This window comes from Grammomys surdaster, unplaced genomic scaffold (assembly GCF_004785775.1).
Source record: "Grammomys surdaster isolate TR1022 unplaced genomic scaffold, NIH_TR_1.0 63, whole genome shotgun sequence".
Classification (NCBI taxonomy): Eukaryota; Metazoa; Chordata; class Mammalia; order Rodentia; family Muridae; genus Grammomys; species Grammomys surdaster.
In genome coordinates this window covers 21,175,101-21,195,778 of record NW_021604565.1, presented here as the reverse complement: position 1 = coordinate 21,195,778, position 20,678 = coordinate 21,175,101, and the positions used below count along the sequence as shown (strand labels likewise).

General features: G+C 37.6%; 1 pseudogene across 1 annotated transcript in view; it reads right to left on the bottom strand.

The window, feature by feature from the left end:
• Positions 1–20,678, bottom strand: part of LOC114620372 — a 117,546-nt pseudogene that overhangs the window by 14,720 nt on the left and 82,148 nt on the right. The window contains exon 3 of the transcript XR_003711312.1: positions 12,511–12,636. The product of XR_003711312.1 is annotated as a protein SMG5 pseudogene (transcript). The remainder of the gene's footprint in view (positions 1–12,510; positions 12,637–20,678) is intronic.

The following is a 20,678-nucleotide window of genomic DNA, read 5'->3' as shown; positions in this document are numbered from 1 at the left end:
AGAAAACTGGGAGGAGAGGAGAGGGATGTGGTTGGGATATATAGTAAATAAATAAATTATTTATAAGTGAATATTTTGTTTTAATATTTAATATTTAAAATTTTCCATATATAGTACATATGCCATTTAAAATCATTTTTAATTTAAGGCAAAGTCTTTTCAAAAGTATTAAAAAAAGACTATGTTTTATGCCTTCAGAGTAAAAAAGACATTTTAAAATAGTATTAAGCATTCCAAACACGCTGACTGGAAGCAAAAATTGATGTATTTCAGTACCCTACAATCAAGAACACATTTTATAAAATTATTCAGTAAAAATTCTGTTATTAAAAAATGTTTGTAATATTTTAACAATAAACCCTCAACATCAAGAATATTAATTGATGGTCAGACTAGCGACATTTCTCAGTGGTTAAGAGACCTGCACAGGACCTGGGTTCAATTCTCAGCATTAAACCATCTTGGAAATCCATTTCCAGGGGATATGACGCCCTCTACTGACCTTCATGACCACTACATATATGTACACATGAGTACAGTGACATACATGCATGCAAAACTCCCATACGTATAAAATAAAAATAAATAAATCTGACAAAAATGAAGTCTGAAGCCAGAAGTGGTGATGGATGTCTGTAATACCAGTAGTCAGTGTGTGTGTAGAGGCAAAATATCAGGTGTTCAAGGTCAGCTTCTATTACATAGTTAGCTTGAGGCAAGCCTGGGCTACTTAAGACCCTGTCTCAAAAAGAAGAGGAGGAGGAATGAACAGTCATCAGCCAATAATTGGAAAAGTTCAGTTTTTAATAATTAGATTTACAAATTAAAGACACTGTGAAATACAGGACATATCCAGCTGTAAAACATGGAACACCTAGCAAAACCAACTATGGGCTTTGATAGAGAGTGAGGAGAGCATTTGTGTGCTGTGGTTGTAATCAGTTTTAAGATGTTTGGGCTTGACTCACTACTCCTGAACGGTCATATACCTTAGTAAGCAGCACCTTCAGCTTTGGACTCACAAAGAAGCCTCTTGCATCTGCACACCATTTGACAAAAGAAAAAATATCCCTAGCAACATTGTCTGTAATAGATGAAAGCAAAACAAACAAAAAGTCCAAAACTAGAAATAATCTAATTGTGTATCAATAGTGAATTGAATAAATTATAATATATCCACATGTTACATTGTAAACATAAATAAGCCAGCAACATTATAGCCACCCATATGGATGTATCAGCCAGAGATAATGTTGGACAAATGCCATCATCCATAGAACATTAAAAAACACAATAGTGTGAACCTAAGACCCAAATGGACAAAACTGAAAAATGTATTACTTGACAAAAGCAGAAAAAATAGGGAAGTATACCATCCACTGTAGGAAACATGAATGTAAAATGTTTGTGTTTGTACAGTTTGTATATAAATTTCATCAGCTAAAATCTAAAGTTTATAGAAAAAGACCAAATATCAAGTATATGACGTGTGTATGTGTGTTTATGTGTGTGTATCTGCATGTGTGCGCATACATGTGAGTGTGTGTGCACTCCTGCATCCATGACTGGGAAATGTAGGTGCACACGTGCCATAATAAATGTCTGGAGATCACTGGACATTCAGGTCTTGGTTCTATGTTTCTCATGTTGTTTCAAACAGGGTTTCTTTGCTGTTTTTCTGCAGCGTAAACACACAAGCTTCCAGAGATTCTGCTGGCTCTGTCTCCACTCTGCCCTAGGAGTAGCATTAAGATTACAGGCAGTAAGATTAAGATTACTCTATAGAGCCGGGCGGTGGTGGCACACACCTTTAATCCCAGCACTTGGGAGGCAGAGGCAGACGGATTACTGAGTTCGAGGCTGGCCTGGTCTACAGAGTAAATTCCAGGACAGCCAGGGCTGCACAGAGAAACCCTGTCTCGAAAAACCAAAACAACAACAACAACAAAAGATTACTCTACAGGTCAGTACATCAATAGTGAAGATTTGAACTCAAATCATCCTGCATGTTCAGCAATCACTTTTACTCACTGAACCATCTCTGTAGCCCCATGGATCCTTATTCTTGTAACTTCAGAGGATCGCTACACTGACTGTAGATAACTTGAATAATAAATAGAATTAATACTAAGTAATTGTTTTCAATTAAATAGTTACATTGTTTACTAAAACTTATCAAAATTATCAAAACATTTTTCTATATTCAAGTAGAACTAGAAAGAATTTAAAAATTAAAATAGGATAAAATCTCAAATAATCTTTAGAATTACAGATGATGCCTAGGTGGTGCAGATGAGTTAGGTGTAGTCAAATAGCTGTACATAATGGAGGTATAAACAACCTCAGGCTAAATACTGCCTTTTGTTCTACATATAAATATACTAAACTATTTTTCCTAATTTATTTTTCTCTCAATTCATTCATAACATTCATGATTCAATAATGCATTCACTCTTATGTGAATGATAAGCTTCTGTCTATGTTTACAAACTATATTCCTGTAAAAGACACATGACTTATGATGAAAATCTAATGACCAATTTAAATGTAACTCTCTTAAATGATGGCACAGTATTTCAGCAAATGATATCTAGAATGAGACTTTCGAAATAGATGTGTCTAATTATATCACAGAGACACCTTACACAATAGTATACATTGATTCCCAATGAAACTAGCAAAATTAGATATGAAATCAGGAAAAGATAAAAACGGATTTTGTTTTTAAAGACAGAACCCTGTGAATAGGCAGTCAGTCTTGAAGTGAAGATTCTTCTGCCTTCTGCATGCAGGAATTAAAGATCCAGTAAAATATTTTATTATAAGTCTGCAAAAATAACTGAGCTCTTTAATGAAATAGAGACCTTCCAGTTATGGAAGTTCAAACAGAAATTATTCTCATTAGCACACTAGGATGAGTTTTGCTGGTGGGTGGGAGACTGACTTAAATGAATATTAATATTCTTTTTGTCATTTAAATTTTTTTATTCATAGAGATTTGTTTTTAATTGTTTTATTTACTTACATTTTAAATGTTGCCCCCCTTCGAGGTACCTCCTCTAAAAGTTCTTTACCCTATTTTCCTCCCTTTGCCTCTGAGTGGGTGTTCCCTAAAGCCCTCACTCAACCCCTCTCACCCACCTCACCATCCCACCCAACATCTCACTTCCCTGGGGCATCAAGTCTCTACACAATTAGGCATATCCTTTCCCACTGAGGACATACAAGGCGGTCCTCGGCTACATGTGTGCCAGGGGTGTGGACCGGCCCATGTATGCTCTTTGGTTGGTGGCTTAGTCTCTGGGAGCTCCCAGGGGTCCAAGTTAGGTCTTCCTATGAGGTTACCATCCCCTTCAGTTCCTTTAATCCTTCCCCTAACTCTTCCACAATGGTCCCCTATCTCATTCCATTAGTTGGCTATAAGTACTTGCATCTGTCTCAGTCAGCTGCTGGTAGAGCCTCTCAGAGAAGAGCCATGCTAGGGTTTTGTTTATAAGAACCCACTCTTATATAACTGTAAGATCCTGTGAGGCAGTGCTCTTAAGATTCTTCTCTCTACAACTTTTATTTGTTCCCTAATTTGTCACTTGGCAGAGTAAGCAGTTGGGAAGCACTACTGGACTGGAAGCAGAGAGAGAAAGGAAAATCTGAAACCATACCATATGCAAAGACACACGGAACAGAAATGCAAACTGTAACACGCTTCTTTCACTCCCTCTAGTGTGGTGGATGCCTGACCTACAGGGAAAGCTGGCATCCTTCAACAGCCAGCATCTTTCTTTAAAATCAAACTGTTCCTTCCTCCCATGATGACTCATTAACCTATTCTTAGATGCTCCTTACCGAATCACTCACTATCAGTGTATCTAAAACTAAAATTGCCTCACATGTACATTCGTTTTGGTCAGAAAACAAGACAAATGTTTTTTTTTTCTTACATTGTGTCTGAGGTACTGAATGATAGAACAATTGTAGTCAATCCTGGACAGGATAGATCTGGAGCAAATGTGTCATCTGAATAAAATCTGTCATTGTTTAAGACAGCCTCGGTGAAGAAAGGAAATTGCCAGTTGAATCCAAGGCAAGAATGACACCATCAAGCATGAGCCTGTTGACGGAGGACCATATATAATCATTGTCGGAGGGCTATGTTTCAGTCACAGAAAGCTGCAAGGACAGGCTTCCGTGCAGTATGAGACGAGTCTGAACTTTCTTGTCAGTGACAAGGTTAGAACAGCACACCTCCCACACACGAAATGAATCAGACACAAGGAGCCTGGTTCTCCCAGAACTTAAAGCACTTCAGGAAACCACTTTAACTCTTTCAAGTACTGGGGGAATTTTTTTAAACAGGAGGATTTGGAAAGAAGTAGCTAATAATACATTCACAGCAGTTAAAAAAAAACGTATTTAATGCTATTGGTAATGTTGGAACAAGGGCAAGAACTTTAAATGTCCAAGAAGAGGGAATAATTCAGTTTGTTATAGTTTATGTCAGAAATATTGTCATATTCTGCAACTTTTATGCCTGGCATGAATCAAAGTTTCCAACTGTGAGATGCACTGACAGGCATGAAGCAAATACATCAAACTGAAAAACCAAAGTAAGCACTGATAACAAAAACTGAAACTGAAATCTCTTTTAGGGTGCAGGAAATACTGACAGACTCCCAGGAGATGCTTGCAAGACCCCCTGCACCTGACATCATCCTCACTAGCCAAAGAATGGCTGCTTTCATAAAATGAAACTGTCAAAGCTCAGAGGAAACAGTAGATTAGGACCAAGCCAGGCAAGTGTAGGAAAATAATATACAATCTGGGAAAAGTTTCTTTGTATTATAGCTTGCCTGGTTCTAAATTACAATCCACACTTACCAACTTTGGGAAGCATGTGGACTAGTCAATGTCACTGAGGTAGCCTTTGACTTCAGGGTACTATCGGAGCAAGGTTAATCCTTGCAACCAATAGGGGGCAGCAAAAACAATATGCGCTGTCGACGATGGGCAACATCAAGGGACTCCGATGTGGGTGAAAGGAGGGTGAGAGCCCTGTCTTAGGCCATGTAGGCTGCACCCACTCCCAGCACCACGCACTCCTTTTCGGCTGCATTGGGTGGGCCCCTGGGAAGTGGACCTACAATAATCCCGTCATTGGACTAACTCACAGCCTCCTAGTCCCTTGTAAATGTTCAAGTTACCAACCATTTGTCAGTTTGGGGTGTAATATTGTCATAAAGGAAGGCTCCCCAATGTTAGCGGCCATATCAAGGGCGGCCTTGGTTTAGGAATTCGACCATCGATGTGACTCGTCTCACATCAGTGTTTTGGGGTTGTGAACTTGTCTAAGACCCCCCATAATTAGACATCCAAATTCAAAATTCACATAGTTGGGATTGATCATAAGATGCCTTCTCTAACTAAACAGAGAAGGGGGAGATGCCAGAAGCCAGGACCCTCGCCCTTACCCTCACCCCCTACCTTTCCCCACCTGCACAATGTCCTCTGAAGCTTGGCAACTGCAAGATCCTGCTTAGCAACTGCAGATAGACTCAAAGCAGTGTACCATATCATCTGAAGAATAGCAGGGAGACCATAACTCAAGCAGTGTACCATATCTTCTGAAGAACAGCAGGTAGATCATAATTCAAGGCAGTGTACCGTATAGACCATGACATGTTTCAAGGCACAGGCCAAGAAGATTTTGTACTTTTCCACCACCTGGCCCCTCTTACCCCCTCCCCTTGTAAAACATGCTATAAAAAAGCATTTCATGTTCAAAATAAATAAATAAATAAATAAATTATTTAAAAAAAAAAACAATATGCGCAAGTAAGTGGAATACCTATTGTTTACGTTCTCATCTTTGGTCACGTTGTAAAAATCACCAGCTCTCCATCATCATCATCATCATCATCATCATCTCATCAATTAATCAACAACAACAGCAGTGGCAGGAGCAAGGGGAGCATCAGCTGCAAGCGATTATAAATATGTTTTTCTCCTCTCAAAATTTAATATATCAAAAACTCCGACAGGTGGGGGGTAGTTGTCCCACCCTCTGCACTTTATCAAGCAGAGCCGGTAATTCTAATGCAAAGCAGGTCTAGATGATTATAATACAAAGAAAGAAGTTTTGAAAAAGGGGGTTGGAGAAGGCCTACAAGAGATAAGGAATCTGTTACTGAGAAGCAATGGCGCCGTGAGGAGTGGAGAACGAGAGAATGGGAAAAGGCAGTGTTCTAGCCCACACGGTGACAGTGACATTGCCAAGCTGAGGTAATGCGTCCTTCGATCTCAAAATGTAACAGGAGAAACATAAGACTTATAAAAGAGGAGTTGCTGAGCTCATACTGTAGGGAGAGAAGCTGAATAAATGCGCAGGATTAAATAAGAATGGAAAATAATCCAGTGGAGGCAGGGAGACACCAACCTACCTACAAAAACTTCAACCCAAAATTTGTCCTGCCTACAAGATGTGCAAGAATAAAGATGGAGCAGAGACTGAGGGAATGGCCAACCAATGGCCAGCCAACTTGAAACCCATCTCATGGGAGAGCCAACTGTTGACACTATTAATGATATTTTACTGTGCTTGAAGACAGGAGCCAAGCATAACTGTGTTCTGAGAGGCTTCATCCAGCAGCTAATGGATACAGATGCAAAAATCCACAGACAAGCAACAGGTGGAGCTCCAGGAGTCTTGTAAAGAGTTGGCAGAATAAATGAGGGAGCTGGAATTGTCAAGCACACCACAAGAAGATCTGCAGAGCCAACTAACCTGTAGGGTTCACAGAAACTGAACCATCAACCAAAGAGTATACATGGACTGGATCTAGGCCCCTACACAGTAGTACTAGCAGATCTGCAGCCTGTTCTTTATGTGCAGGAGCAGCAGGGCTGTCTCTGACTCTGTTGTGGGCCTTTGAATCTCTTTCCTGTAGCTGGACTGCCTTGTCTAGGCTCAGTGGGAAAGGATGCACTCAGTCCTGCAGTGACTTAATGTAATATCATGGGTGGATACCAATAGAGGGAACGGCGAGGAAGGAGGGGCCTGTGATCAGGCTGAAAAGTGAATAAATAAATTAATGGAGAAAAAAGAAAATTAAACAACATATTTAAATGCTCAGTGAAATAGGGGAGAGTACTAGGAACAAGATGCAAAAACAGTCACAGCAAGTAACATCTGGGGATATTGGACATAAAAGTCTAGTCGTTGAAATAAAAACCCAGACAGGCACTTGACTCTATGAGAAGATAGCACTATAAAGGAGGTACGTCAGTACTGATGAGATGTCATGGTAGGTAAATGTACTTGTCAATGAACATGATGGCCTAAGTTTGATTCCTTGGCCCCACGTAATAGAAGGAAAGAACCTATTTATACAAGTTGTCCTCTGACCTCCACATATAAGCCATGACAGATGTATGCCTACATACATACAGATCCACACACTGTCTTTGTTGGAGTTTTACTTCTCTGAACAGACACCATGACCAAGGCAAATCTAATAAAAAAAATATTTAATTGGTGCTTGATTACAGGTTCAGAGGTTCAGTCCATTATCATCAAGATGGGAGCATGGCAGCATCTAGACAAGCATGGTGCAGGAGGAGCTGAGAGTTCCACATCTTCATATGCTAGGAGAAGACTGGCTTCCAGGCAGTTAGGATGAGGGTCTTAAAGCCCATGCCCACAGTAACACACCTACTCCAAAAGGGCCACACCTTCTAATAGTGCTACTCCCTGGGTCAAGCATATACAAACTATTACACAAACACATACACACATACACACACACACACACTAGATAAATGTAACTTTAAATTTATTTTAGTTAGAAAGGAATGCAGGTATAAAGCATGGAGGGAATGTGTAATAGTGTAATACCATTCTACAAAGGAAAACCAGTGATGAATGAAAGAGCACTACATTTTCCCAAGAAGTCTGTAAGCCTATAACCTTGGTAAGCATAATTTAAACAATAGTAATAAGTGGAGGTAGGGAAGTGAAGTACAGCAGAAGATACAAAAATAAAGACCTAGCAGGGAATTGTGATGTGCTCTGCTGTGAAAGCAAGCATCATAAACTTGATTCTCTGCCTCAGAGGACCAAATCAAGCTTTTGAAAAATTCTATTAAAAAAGCTGCAAAGAAAGAACTACACAAAATAATAATAACTATGTTCATACAGTTTGGTATCTCCCATAATTTTAGAATTTGCTGTAAATCTGTATTTATAACACTCAAGTAAAGCATAAATGCCAAGGCATTCATTTTTCACTTGAGTGTTATAAATACAAATTTAATGACATTCAGTCAATGTACTTCAAACAGCAAGGTCCAGGTTTATTGAGGGAATCTGTCTCAAAAAGACAAAAAGGCAGAGAATCACAGAGAAAGACATATAATATCACGACATGAACTGTGTCCTCCATATGCATATTTAAAGGCATGGGCTCCATACATATGGATATGCATAATGCAACATGTACAGATTTAAAAGTATAACAAAATAATAAAAAGAATGCCTTTTTTCCTGAAAGCAGTGAACATACTGAGATAACCTGACATTAATCCTTTCTTCATTTACAATATTAGAGAGATTTCTCTTAGCTATGAGTTAGATGAAAGGCAGTATAATTGACATGGTGCCAGTTGAAGGCATTAATCCTGAAGATAACAATACAGGCCTGCCAGTCAGCAATGTCATCAGGAAGAAAAGAAGAAAAGGTTGTCTATATTGAAATTATCTACATGTCTAGACTTTGATGTGTCCATTGACGAATTAACTTGTGAACAATCCCTAAAAAAATTCATTTTGTTGTTTCAGTTGGGTTCTTGCTTTGATTACTCAATCAAGTTCCCTGATATTTCTTTCTAGACATGCACAAAAACTATAATAGTCCTAATCTGTATTTTTGATAAATGCAAAACTGTTAAATACTATATTAAATTTAGAATTATCATGTCAATATTTTGTGACTTGAGACAAAATCACTTAAAAATAAATTTCCTTTATGCAACGTATGTTTGGATAGCATTTAGTAATTCAAATAAATCCACAAATGTCATTTCTAGTTCCAAAATACCTTTATTATCTCCAAAGAGACCTCCTTGCCATTAACAACCCACCCTGAGTCCCTCCCCTCAGCTCCTAGCAATTGCTAAGCTGTTTTCTGTCTTTACAGATTTGCGTACTCAGTATATCTCAAAAACATACAATCATATAATACATTCTCTTTGCCTTTTCTTTCCTTTTAGGAAAGCCATTTTAATTCTGTGAGTTGTTAACTGTTGATTGGAACAAGCTCAATAATTTCAACACAAGTTGCCTTTGGAGTAACTGTCATTGTTCCTATCCATAAATCACTACTTGGTGTGATGTAAGATGCTAAGCACTGGGGCAAATCCAAGACAAATGCAGCCATATCCCTTCATTGACTTCTCTAATCTCGCTGCTCTCTAACTTGGGTGTTTGGCAATGGCTGGAATCAGATGCATACATCCACCTACTCATCCTTTTCTGTCCTTGCATATACTCATCCCTAGAAGACATTTTTACTTTTGGATCACCCTAATGTAATCTGGTTTTCGTTCCACATGCCTGTAATTCTAGCCTTTGAGAGCCAGAAGCAGAAGGCTTTCAAAACTACTCTGTCTCAAAATTCAAAATATAAGAAAGAAAACTCAACGTTAAAACATCACCCTGCATTAAAACCGCCCATATGAAACTTCCTCTGACATGCCTTCTATGCACACACTTTTCCTCCACCTGGTACCTCTGCTGTTGGACTTACCATGGACTATACTATGAAATGTTTATGCATAAATACTCTAGTAGATATTGGATATTTTTCTACCTAATGCTTGGCCCAATGCCTATAACTAAGAAATCAATAAATTGTTGAATTCATAAAACCAGGAAAATGGACAAAATACCCACAAATACTCTGTGGACTACAGTTAGATAAATTTGGACAATAGTGGAACTTAAAGCAGCATTAACACCAGCATAGGCAACCTTAAAACTTGATCAAAATGTGAGTTCTTGGCCTCAACTAAAAATCTATTGAGGCATATTTCAAGAGGGGATGCCAGCAATCCATTGTTAATAAGACCCCCTGGCTACTGATACATACAGCTTATACACATTGGCCTGAAAACAGAGAAGACAGGAACAGCTGTCTTAATGCAGCCTCTAAGAAAACCACACATGGGCTCCTGAGAGGTTCAGAAGGTAAAACCACTCACCACCAAGGCCCACAACCTGAATTGGATCCCTGAGAACCTCAGAATAAAAGTAAGAACTGACTCCTGAAAATTATCCTTTAACCTGCAATTAGATGCTGTGGCATACACCCTCCATCCCCATACATATACATACTGTAATAAAATTAAGTTCAAGGCCAATGATTTTTTCAGAAGCCATGTTTTCTGGTTTTCTGTGTTCACAGGTTGCTCACTGGTAGCAGTCTGAAATACTTCTTTTTCTGCTTCTCTACACTTCCATGCTGAAGTCTCTGGGATCATGCTTCTACTCTCAAATCTCTATTCACTCCTATTGTGTGTATTATTTGTATAATAGAAGCCATTTATTTCTCTAATACCAACTTATCTGAAAGCACCTTGTGTCAATGTGCCTTCTCAGTGCCCCTACTTAAATTCTTATTATAATATCACTTATCTTTACCATTCAACTCACAACTTTGTATTTGCACACATCACTTACATAACATCCCCAAATTCAGTGGCTTTAAATTGCATGCATTTATTATCTTATATCTTTGTGGACTAGACAGGAATCTGGGCTAGCTAAGATGGGGTCCATTTCCAGTACTGTAATCAGGACTCAACTGGAAAAGAATTAACTCCAAAACTCAATGAGCTATGAACACATTGTCTTCACAACTGTTGGGTTGAGGGTCTGAGTTGCTTGTTGTGTGAACCTGTCATCTATGACTGATATTGTCACTAAAACCAGCAAGAAAGACAGTATTCGAGAAGATGAAAGTCCCTGTTTCCTGCAAGCTACTCACAGTATCTCATCACCTTTTCCCTAATCTACACATTGGAAGTTAACCCTTTAGTGGATGTCACAATAAAGAAGAAAATTGATTACACAAGCTTCTGGATTAAGGAAATTGAAATCACAGGATACATTTCACAGCCCCGCCACCCACTGTCTTAATCATGTTTCATGTGGATAGATACAGGGCCATGAAAGAATTACTTTTCTCACTTTAAGACAAGCCTGCTAAAAGATGTAAGGCTTATAAGTTTTGTCAAACGTACCTAACTAGTCAGAGACTCATTCAGATTTGAACTTATTGGCTCTGAGCTATTCTGCCTGTGATCTCTGCATCTGTATGGTTGAGTTCTTATGCTGAGTCTATCATTCAGCCCTTAATGTTCACTTTTTCTTGTTACTATTTACCCTTTTATGGCTAAACCCATCATTGTGTTATTATCTTTAAATACCTAGTAACTTCAATGATCTCAGAAGCAACAGGCCTAAATATTTGCAAAATGCAGTTACTCGGTTTTAACACAGCAGTATCTCAATGTTAATTACTGTCACTGTTCACGTGACAAAATGATATGCAAGTAAATTAACAAACATCTGTTTTTGTCCCGATTCCTAGATTCCTCTGGGCCTCATTGTATTCATCTGTTAAATAAGATCATTGAAGTAGAGCCTTTATAAGGCTCTTCGGTTTATATAGCACAGCGAGATGCTGAGAGTGTGAAACAGACTCCAAGTTCCACTAAGTCTCCTTGCACCTCACACACCCTCTTCTGGTGAGGTATCCTGCACACTGAGACACATCCACCCCCAGGCTTTCTGAAATTATTTATCGAATCAACAGAATTTCAGGCAGATGGTTTCTATGTCCTTATGTCCGTTTGTTAAAAAAAAAATCTGGCATGTGAACTGAACAGGGAGATTAAAATCTAGCTCTTCCTTTGTATTGTTTCCAGTTTTCCCTTTCATCTCTTCCCTGCCTTTCCATTTACTAATATAGTGAACTGAGCGAGCATCAGCACTCAGGCCTGTCTTCATCACCACTGTGAACTGTCCTCTGAAATGCATATAAGTCAAATAAAGAATGATATATAATACAAAAGAGTTGCTATGGCATATATCCCTTGATATTTTTTCTATTTAATCTTTTAAACTATTTTCTCAGAGTCTTTACATGTTATCACTCCAAGCTGGCCATTTGTAATTAAAATAAAAATCAGTTTTAATAGACTCAACTCAGCCTCACTGAATAGATATGAGTTTCTGATTTTCCAAATTGATTTAGGGCTTTGTTGAATTTTATCAACTATTACACAGCTCATTTTTAGAAAAACTTATTAAACAAAAGTATATTTAGGAAGTCAGACTGTTGAGATATAAATCAATATAAATCTGAACGTGATGTCCACACAAGACTGTACCATTTACCTCAAGTATTATGTAGTATCACATAAACAGAGGCTTCTTATGCTTGAGTTGTTACCCACCTAGGCAGTCCAGGAAAAAAATTATCAAAGCACTGTCTGACTAGGGTGGTATAACATTCAAATGAAATCTAAGGTCAATAATTACAATTTTCTTCATACAGCAGATGCTAAATGATCACTGAATATCTGAAAAACAAAAGATGAGAAAATCAAACATCAAGGAATTTAGGATCTAAAGAACTGAGTGTATTGTGTTTTATTTCCAGATGTTTTTCTAGAGTGGCTACACAACTAGATATGAGAAACAAAGGGACTGAGGCTTTTCACTGAAGGAAATCAGCTAGATGCTATGCCATGTGGACTGCAGTGGAAGTTCATAACAGAAGCTGTTCCTTGTGAGCTCAGATGCCACTGGATCTTGGTGTTAGAAGTAGAGGGCAGTAAGTAAAGGTACTTGCCTATTAGTCAAAAGACTTGACCTTAATCGTCAGGACTTCTGCACATTTTCCTCTGATTTTCACATATTTGCTGTAGTATACACACACATACACACACACACACACACACACACACTAAATAATTAAAATTATGATAAGCTGAAAAACGGAAACAGAGAATCCACAAATACAGAATCTCAGTGGCAAAGTCACATGGTAGTGATTGTTTAAAAACAGGATAAAGGAATAAACAAATAAGACAAAAGAAACACAAATAAATACACATAAGGGATAAAAGTCTTTACCAAAGTTCATCCAAATGTTTCCCCTACCTGTGGAATGTATAAAATGTTCCCTTGAATAAAAAACAATCAAGGAAAGTTCTCCATTCTGGGCAATTCTGACAAAAAAAAATACAAATGCTAGTGTTTTAAGTAAGATTTGTTTTCCAGGGCTGCAATAATAATGAGGCCCAGACTCTATGACTTCATCAACAGAAACATATTCCCTTCACTTCTAGTGGCTGGAGATCTGAGAATAGAAGGGCTTATTTCTTCTCTCTTCCTGGTGTCCCCTGGGCCATATTCTCTCCTGCATCTTCACATACTCTTCCTTCAGGGAGTCCTGAACTCTTTTTATACATGAGACCTGCGATTCTGTATTGAGCCTACAATAATTTTTCTCAATAATGTTAAAGATTCTGTCCTAAAATGGAGTCATTTTCTGAGACAAAACATGTCAGGACTTCAGCATATGAATTGGAGGGGTGGAGACAATGTAGAATACACAGATATGCTCACATGGAGTTCACACAGAACGGTGTAATTATCCAACAGGAGAGTGAGCAAAGGGCCACATGAGAGATTTACAGGTGCCATGTAATTTCACAGATATAATCATGGAAAAATTTTAAAGCAAAATAGGTCCTTGTAAAGAAAACCCTGAGATGAAAAATGTAGTGTTAGAAAAGTATATTACTGATTTCTCTGTGTTCTTCAGAGTACCTGTGTTACTCAGGTAACTATAAATTCCCGCCTACTACACTTGGGGTCTGTTATGCATATTTACAGTAAATTGAAACAACCCCTACTACAGGGAAGAGAGGAGCTCATATGGCTCAGGAATCTCACAAAACTAAGAAAATTCGGAGAGCTCAGAAAATTGTGAGGTTCATAAAGCCTTTTCCCCAACCCAAGGTTATAAGAACAGTAAACAATTTCTGGGGAGAAGACACCGTCTTCAGTACAGCTACCAGTTAATTTTACAGTGAGATCCAGGGATGCAATTTCCATGACCCATCAACCATGAGATGAGGTTTGGTGATATAGCTATGGGAGAGACATGTAGGCTTCCATAAGGAACCCCAGAACCCCAATAAACTCAGGCTCACCAAGCTGGATGTGAGTAGTTTTTTTTTTTTTTTTCTAAATCTACCAATACTGCCCTATCTGGGATGAATACGCATTGGCTCATATTTCCCCAGGAAAAGTCACAGATGGAAACCTTAAGCACCCTGGATTTCACTAGGGAAAGCAAGTGTCTTCTCCAAAGACAACTTTGATAATTGGTGACAAAACCTGATTCACACTCAATGTTCTTTCTACAACCACTTAGTGCTTGAAAAAGAACACAATTCTGATGATTATGTTTTTTAAAACTTAATATTGTACTGGACTTCAAAATCTGTATTGCTTTGATATAGATAAACTCCACAGCTATAGGTGAAATATGAATGTATTATCTAGACCTGTACTGAAAGATATAGGATCTACTAACCATGTGTCTCTAAATAAATTTAAGTCACTAAATTTTAACCAACCTAAAAGTCTAGTTCTTCTGTTTTCCTGGCTATATTCCTAATACCTGAGTGCCAATATGTGGTTGGAAGCTACCACAGCAGATAGGACAGATATACAGATTTTAATTCTACAAGTTCTTTTGGACCATCCCAGTCCAGCATATTAGAGAAAGTATGTTAGCATTTCTTCCAGAAAGTCTTATGAAGCTTATTGGTAAAGAATGTTTTTTAAACAGCAGGTGACAGCTTATTTCTACTACAAACACACATGTTCAAAGCACAAAGAAGTCTCTCACAAAAAAACATTTGTTGCAAATTTCAACTTCATATTGGCCTTTATTTAAACAAAGTTCAACTTTTCTGGAAGGACAAAGTTATAAAGACACATTGATGATACTCCCTAATACAAATTTTGTTAGGTAATCTCAAATGACTCAATATCAATTCTACATTATTCCAAAAAGTCTTCATTTCTGAAGAAATTCTAAATTTTTCTTCCATACCTAAAATACTATGAATTTGCCTGAATGATAGTTTATCTCAGTGTTTAAGCACTGGTAAGGAATTCCTCTACCGGTCTATAAATTTTCAGACAAGAGCTTACAACTAAAGCTTTTCCTAAATTCACAAAAAAATGCATTATAATATGAAAACTACAAAATCAATCACCTTTACATTTCAGCAACAACAAATTTTGTGAGGTTATGGTTGTAGAGATGTGGATGAATATTTTGAGAGGTATTAGTGACATAGCAGCAGAGTTCTGGGTGGAATTTGCCTTAAGAAAAGGCTTGAAATCCCAGATGGAGTACATCTCAACAGTACTCCCACAAGCCGCAGAGAAGATTTTTCTAAACTACGAGAGTCCATAACTTCCCTGCAAACCTCTTAAATTAGAATCTCTGCTAGCAGAATATTAGTCTCCCCATTTTTATAAGCTCCTTGGATAATTCTTCTTCTACTAAAATTTAAGGCAATGTGAATTATGAAATAATGGAAAACCCATATGCTTGATGTATAGTCTGTAGGGAGGGATTATTAGTCATTCTGGCTATAACAGTTCTATACAAGGTGATGAAAAACATCATTTATAAAGCAGATAGCATTAAATGCTTTGTGGCTGTTTTCTTATTCTGAAACTGGAATACTGACAGTATTTTCAATTATAATTAGAAAGGCAGAAAATGCCTCACACCTCTGAACAGTTACCTAACCTGCATACACAATTACATGGTCTTCCTGAACATGTAGAAGAGAGAAAAACAACTTTTGACAGCCATTTTAACTCTTCTGATTTTAGAGCCTTTCTTTTATTATCTTGCATTTCTTTTCATTATAAAAATCAGATGGTAGAGAACTGTGCCATTAATGTATGGCTAATGAATGGAAGCTATACATGAAATACTAACAATAAGTAAAAGTCATCAGAATTTGAAAACAATTCTTTTAAAAAGGAAAGGTGGATGTCATGGGTCACTCCTGTAATTCCAGCATTTAGAAAGATGAGACAGAAAAATTACCATGAGTGCAAGGCCCCCTTGGGATATATAGTGATTTCTAGACCAGCTTATGCTACATAGTGAAACTCTACATAAAAAGAAAAATAGTAACACTATGATAATAATTATTCTAAAGATTTAAACTTTAAAAAAGGAAGAAGAATTATACTAAGATGTATCACTTGAGTTAACATCCAATGTTCCAAATCAATCTGTTGATTTTATTTAATATTTTGACAAATAATAGAAAGGAAAAGGAGAACAATTTATTTAATTAATAAAATTGATCTTGCCTGTTGATTATAATCTACAGAATACCTGGGAATTGAAAGGGAAATTATATATATATATATTTGTATGTGTATGTATATGTACATACATATACATAACAAACAACACACACACACACACACACACACACACACACACATATATATATATATATATGTCTTTTTATATCAAGAATTGAGAGGACAGCAGAAGAATTTAAAAGAATGTAAATGAATACAAGCAGGACTTTCCATAAGGCTAACTGAACACCTACTGTGTGCTTTGCACTTATCCATGCTCCTTTTATCTGTGCTAAGTTTACTTCATAAACTTAGTCATTGCAAACCTGAGCTTACATAGTACCAATGAGTCGGCTCAAAAGAAAACCCCAGAGAGTCTCTTTTACACCCTGAGATACTGCTGGTGTCTGAGTCACCATTTACTTTCCACCAGAGAGGGATGGAACCTGTACTTATAAACTACTTCCTCCTGCCTGCTAGATCATTTTACTTGGTAAGTGCCCACAGCGTTGCTGACACAGCCTGGAGACCCATGTGTAAAGCAGAGTGTTTTGTTCCTCTTTTTAGGAAGCAGGAGCCCTCTTCATCAGCCTATTGCTGTCTAAATAAAGTGAGATGGTGACAGGTGTAGGCTATGGGACTCAATCCACTCTTTTTTATCCTGGCAAGAGGATCCATCACCCATCTGAAAAGACATTCAGTCCCTGAAAACACGATTTTAATGCTTCATCAAAGTTCGAGGAAGCCTGAAGATGTTTTGGAAGTTAGCCAATTAGGTGTGTCTGGGGGGCATCTGCTCTCCCTTTCACTCAGCTAGCCTTCTCTGTCTGGATTCTTTCATCATTTGCTAAACAGGAGCAGATGAGCCCAAGGCAGCAAATAGGATCTAAAAAGAACAGCCTTGGCATCCTCTGAAAGCCAACTGCTTTACAGAGATGGCACATCAGAGAGTCTATCACATGCTGGACAGTTTATATTGAATGATATTAAGCACAGCCCTACAGAAAATAATGGGGATGACCAGAAAAAAAATATAAATCACCTTGAGGAAGAAAATAATATCTTCTCCAAGTCTGATATTCCACATCTCTCTCTTCTTTTTTTTTTTTTTGAAAATAGAATATTTTCTCAAACAATATATATCCTGATTGTGGTTTCCTCTCCATCTACTCCTTCCAGTTTCTTCCCACCTCCCTTCCCATCTGGATCCATTCCCTTTCTGTCTCTCATTAGAAAGCAAACCAGCTTCTAAGGGATAATAATAAAATACAATAAGATAAAAACAATACCTAAGCCACTGGAGTTGGACAAGACAAAAAGAAGAGCCCAAAAAAAAACAAGAATCAGAGACACATTTGTTCACACACTTAGGAATCCCATAAAAACACTGAACTCATTATACAGACACAACAGACCTGGTGTAGACCTGTGCAGGTCCTGTGTATGGTGCCTCTATCTCTGTGAGTTCATATGAGCCTTGGTCATGTTGATTTGGAGGGCTTTCTTCTCTCGGTGTCCTCCTTCCCCTCCTATTCTTACACTCTTTCTGCTTCCTCTTCCACTCTTTCACATGGCTCTCTGAGCCCTAAGTGGAGGGATTTATATGCTATTCATTCAATAAGCGCAATAATCATTGAGTTACTCTTTCTGTCTCTCCTATTAGACCTGAGCCCTTAGAGAGCTCATGTCTACTTACTCATCTCTCAGAGTGTGGTAGATATCTGGCCTAGCACGTGGTAGATGTTTATAAAGTTCAATGCATAAATGAGAGGGAATCAAGGCTCTGCGCCCTTGCTTTATATCCCTGTTTGGGTTCACCTTGTTTGATTTTAAGAATGTCAGCATTCTTTTCTGTTTATCCTGCAGGAATCATTCTTTATTAGCATGTCCATAGTTGACTCTTTTCAGTATAATTCTCCGGCTCTTGTAGTACTACAATCTCTCTTTAATCCCCTACAGAGAGAGTCATTGCATACATAGCTCCTCATTCACTGGCAAACAAACTCACCCTTGCATTAATTCATCTATCCAACCCAATCTTTGGACTGACCCTCCTGTCTGTTTTAAGCTCCAGGTACATGAACAGACTCTGGATCAGTCAGTCCATAAATTCGCTGATATGTCTACTCCTCCTTATTTCCCTTTGCCTCAAAAAGGAAAGAAAGGAAGAAAGATAGGAAGGAAGGAAGGAAGGAAGGAAGGAAGGAAGGAACAAAAGAGAGAGAGAGAGAGAGAGAGAGAGAGAGAGAGAGAGAGAGAGAGAGAGAGGAAGAGAATGCCTTTTGAAATAACTATGTTTTGCTTAAGGACAGATCCATGTGGGATCATGTGGATTTGCATCAGACTTTACTATTAAAAATCAGTTAAAGTGGTAAAGGGAAAGACCAAGATGCCTAAACCCTACACAAAGAAATACAGGTAACTAAGGAATTCTGAGAGTGGGAAAAATAGTCTTTCCCAAGGAAGAATATATCAATTGCTTCTCCAATTCCAGATGATCAGCCCTAAAAACATATACATAGGTAACACATCATAAAGAGTGAGCTGGTGATAGTTAGGGATATATGTATGTACACATACACACAAGCATGTAACAATAATCAATAAAAAAGAGGTCATGAATTTGAAAGAGTACTAGGAGGATATGCTGTAATTATATTATAATCTCAAAAGTAAAAGAAAACATTTTTTAAAAACAAACAAAACAACAACAACAAAAAAAAAACAAAACCATTTAGCCCTTCATTTTGAATTGCAGAAGCAAAACAGATGCTGAGCCTACATATGCTACATATGAGAGACACCTCTGTGTGGGGAACTAAAGCAAGCATGATCTTAAGCAAAATAGCAGAGCTTTGTTCAGTGTGTGCACACATGCTCTAGACAGTACACTGTCCCCAGTGTGGTATTATTTTTAGCAAAGTCCAATGGGTTATCCATTGCACCACAGAGCCGGGACAGTATTCTACTTAGCTTTGCCTACTTCTACTCATTTTATCTCACCAGCCAACAGTGTCTGTGCTGAGCACCAGAGTTTGCTGTAAATTAAGAGTCTTAGAAACTTCCAAGTGAAACTGTTTTCATTAATAAAATATAGTGGTGGTCACTAATGCTGTTTTATTTTAAAGAGGTCGGCACTGAGTCTTACTATAACTAACAGTTCCTTCTGAATGCATCGCCATTGTCCTATGTGTCTGTGTGTTTCTCTCTGGTTTCATTCCCTGCTGAATATTTGCTGTAGAAACGGTCTTGTAAGTTAACTTTCACATGTTCAAGTTGGTAGAAAATTGGAGTGGTTTTCATGCTGGAAACCAGCTGTGAACCAATAAAAATGGAAATCTACATGACATGGAGTAAATGGTAACCACAAAGACAAGGGATAGAAGGAGAGCTCGTCAGATATTTTACATCTAAATATACTGTATTAGATTTCATGGTTACCAAATGTAACATTAAAATGTTAGAAATAAAATATAATCTACTTAACAAGTAAGAGAATTTCCAATATTGACTCACTTAAAATACTAAAATAAATATTGTTAAGGTGAATATAAGTTAGATCATATACAAATAAAAAGTAAGTATATTGTATTTTTATAAACCTTTTACTTATAGACTTCCTAAAGAGCAAAGTGATATAAAGGTATGTCTCAAGAATAATTAAGAATTGTATCCTGCAGTTACTCTCCTTGTCAGTAGTAGCAACAGTTACTATTAAGAAAAAGTACACCAATGACTTGGTTTGACAATATCCACCTTTTATGGATCTTTGTAACTATTTTTAAATGTCTGCATATATGGATCAATTTTTAAACTATTAACAGTGCTAACCAGAATCGTTAGAGATTTAAACTGACCTTCTAGAGTTTCAAAAGACTCTAAGAGATGCTCTTCTATGTGAATCATTGAGCAAATATTTATTTAAAACTAATTGTGTGTAAATATTAGGCTAACATGCAGTTTACAATTCCAAAACATTTACTGTCACATATGATACTTACAAAGTGATAAGATAGCACCTGCTCAGATGAGGCAAGGCCTGCTCAGGTGTGTGCTTCTGTCACTCTGGGAATACCTGGGCACTTGGTCAAAGCATTGGGATTTCTCTTCTCCAGAGAGACTTCAAACAAAATCTTTTTCTTAACTGTGTGTGAAAGCTGAGAAAGATGCCTATATCCCTGGTCTAGTGAGTTTCCTTACTGAG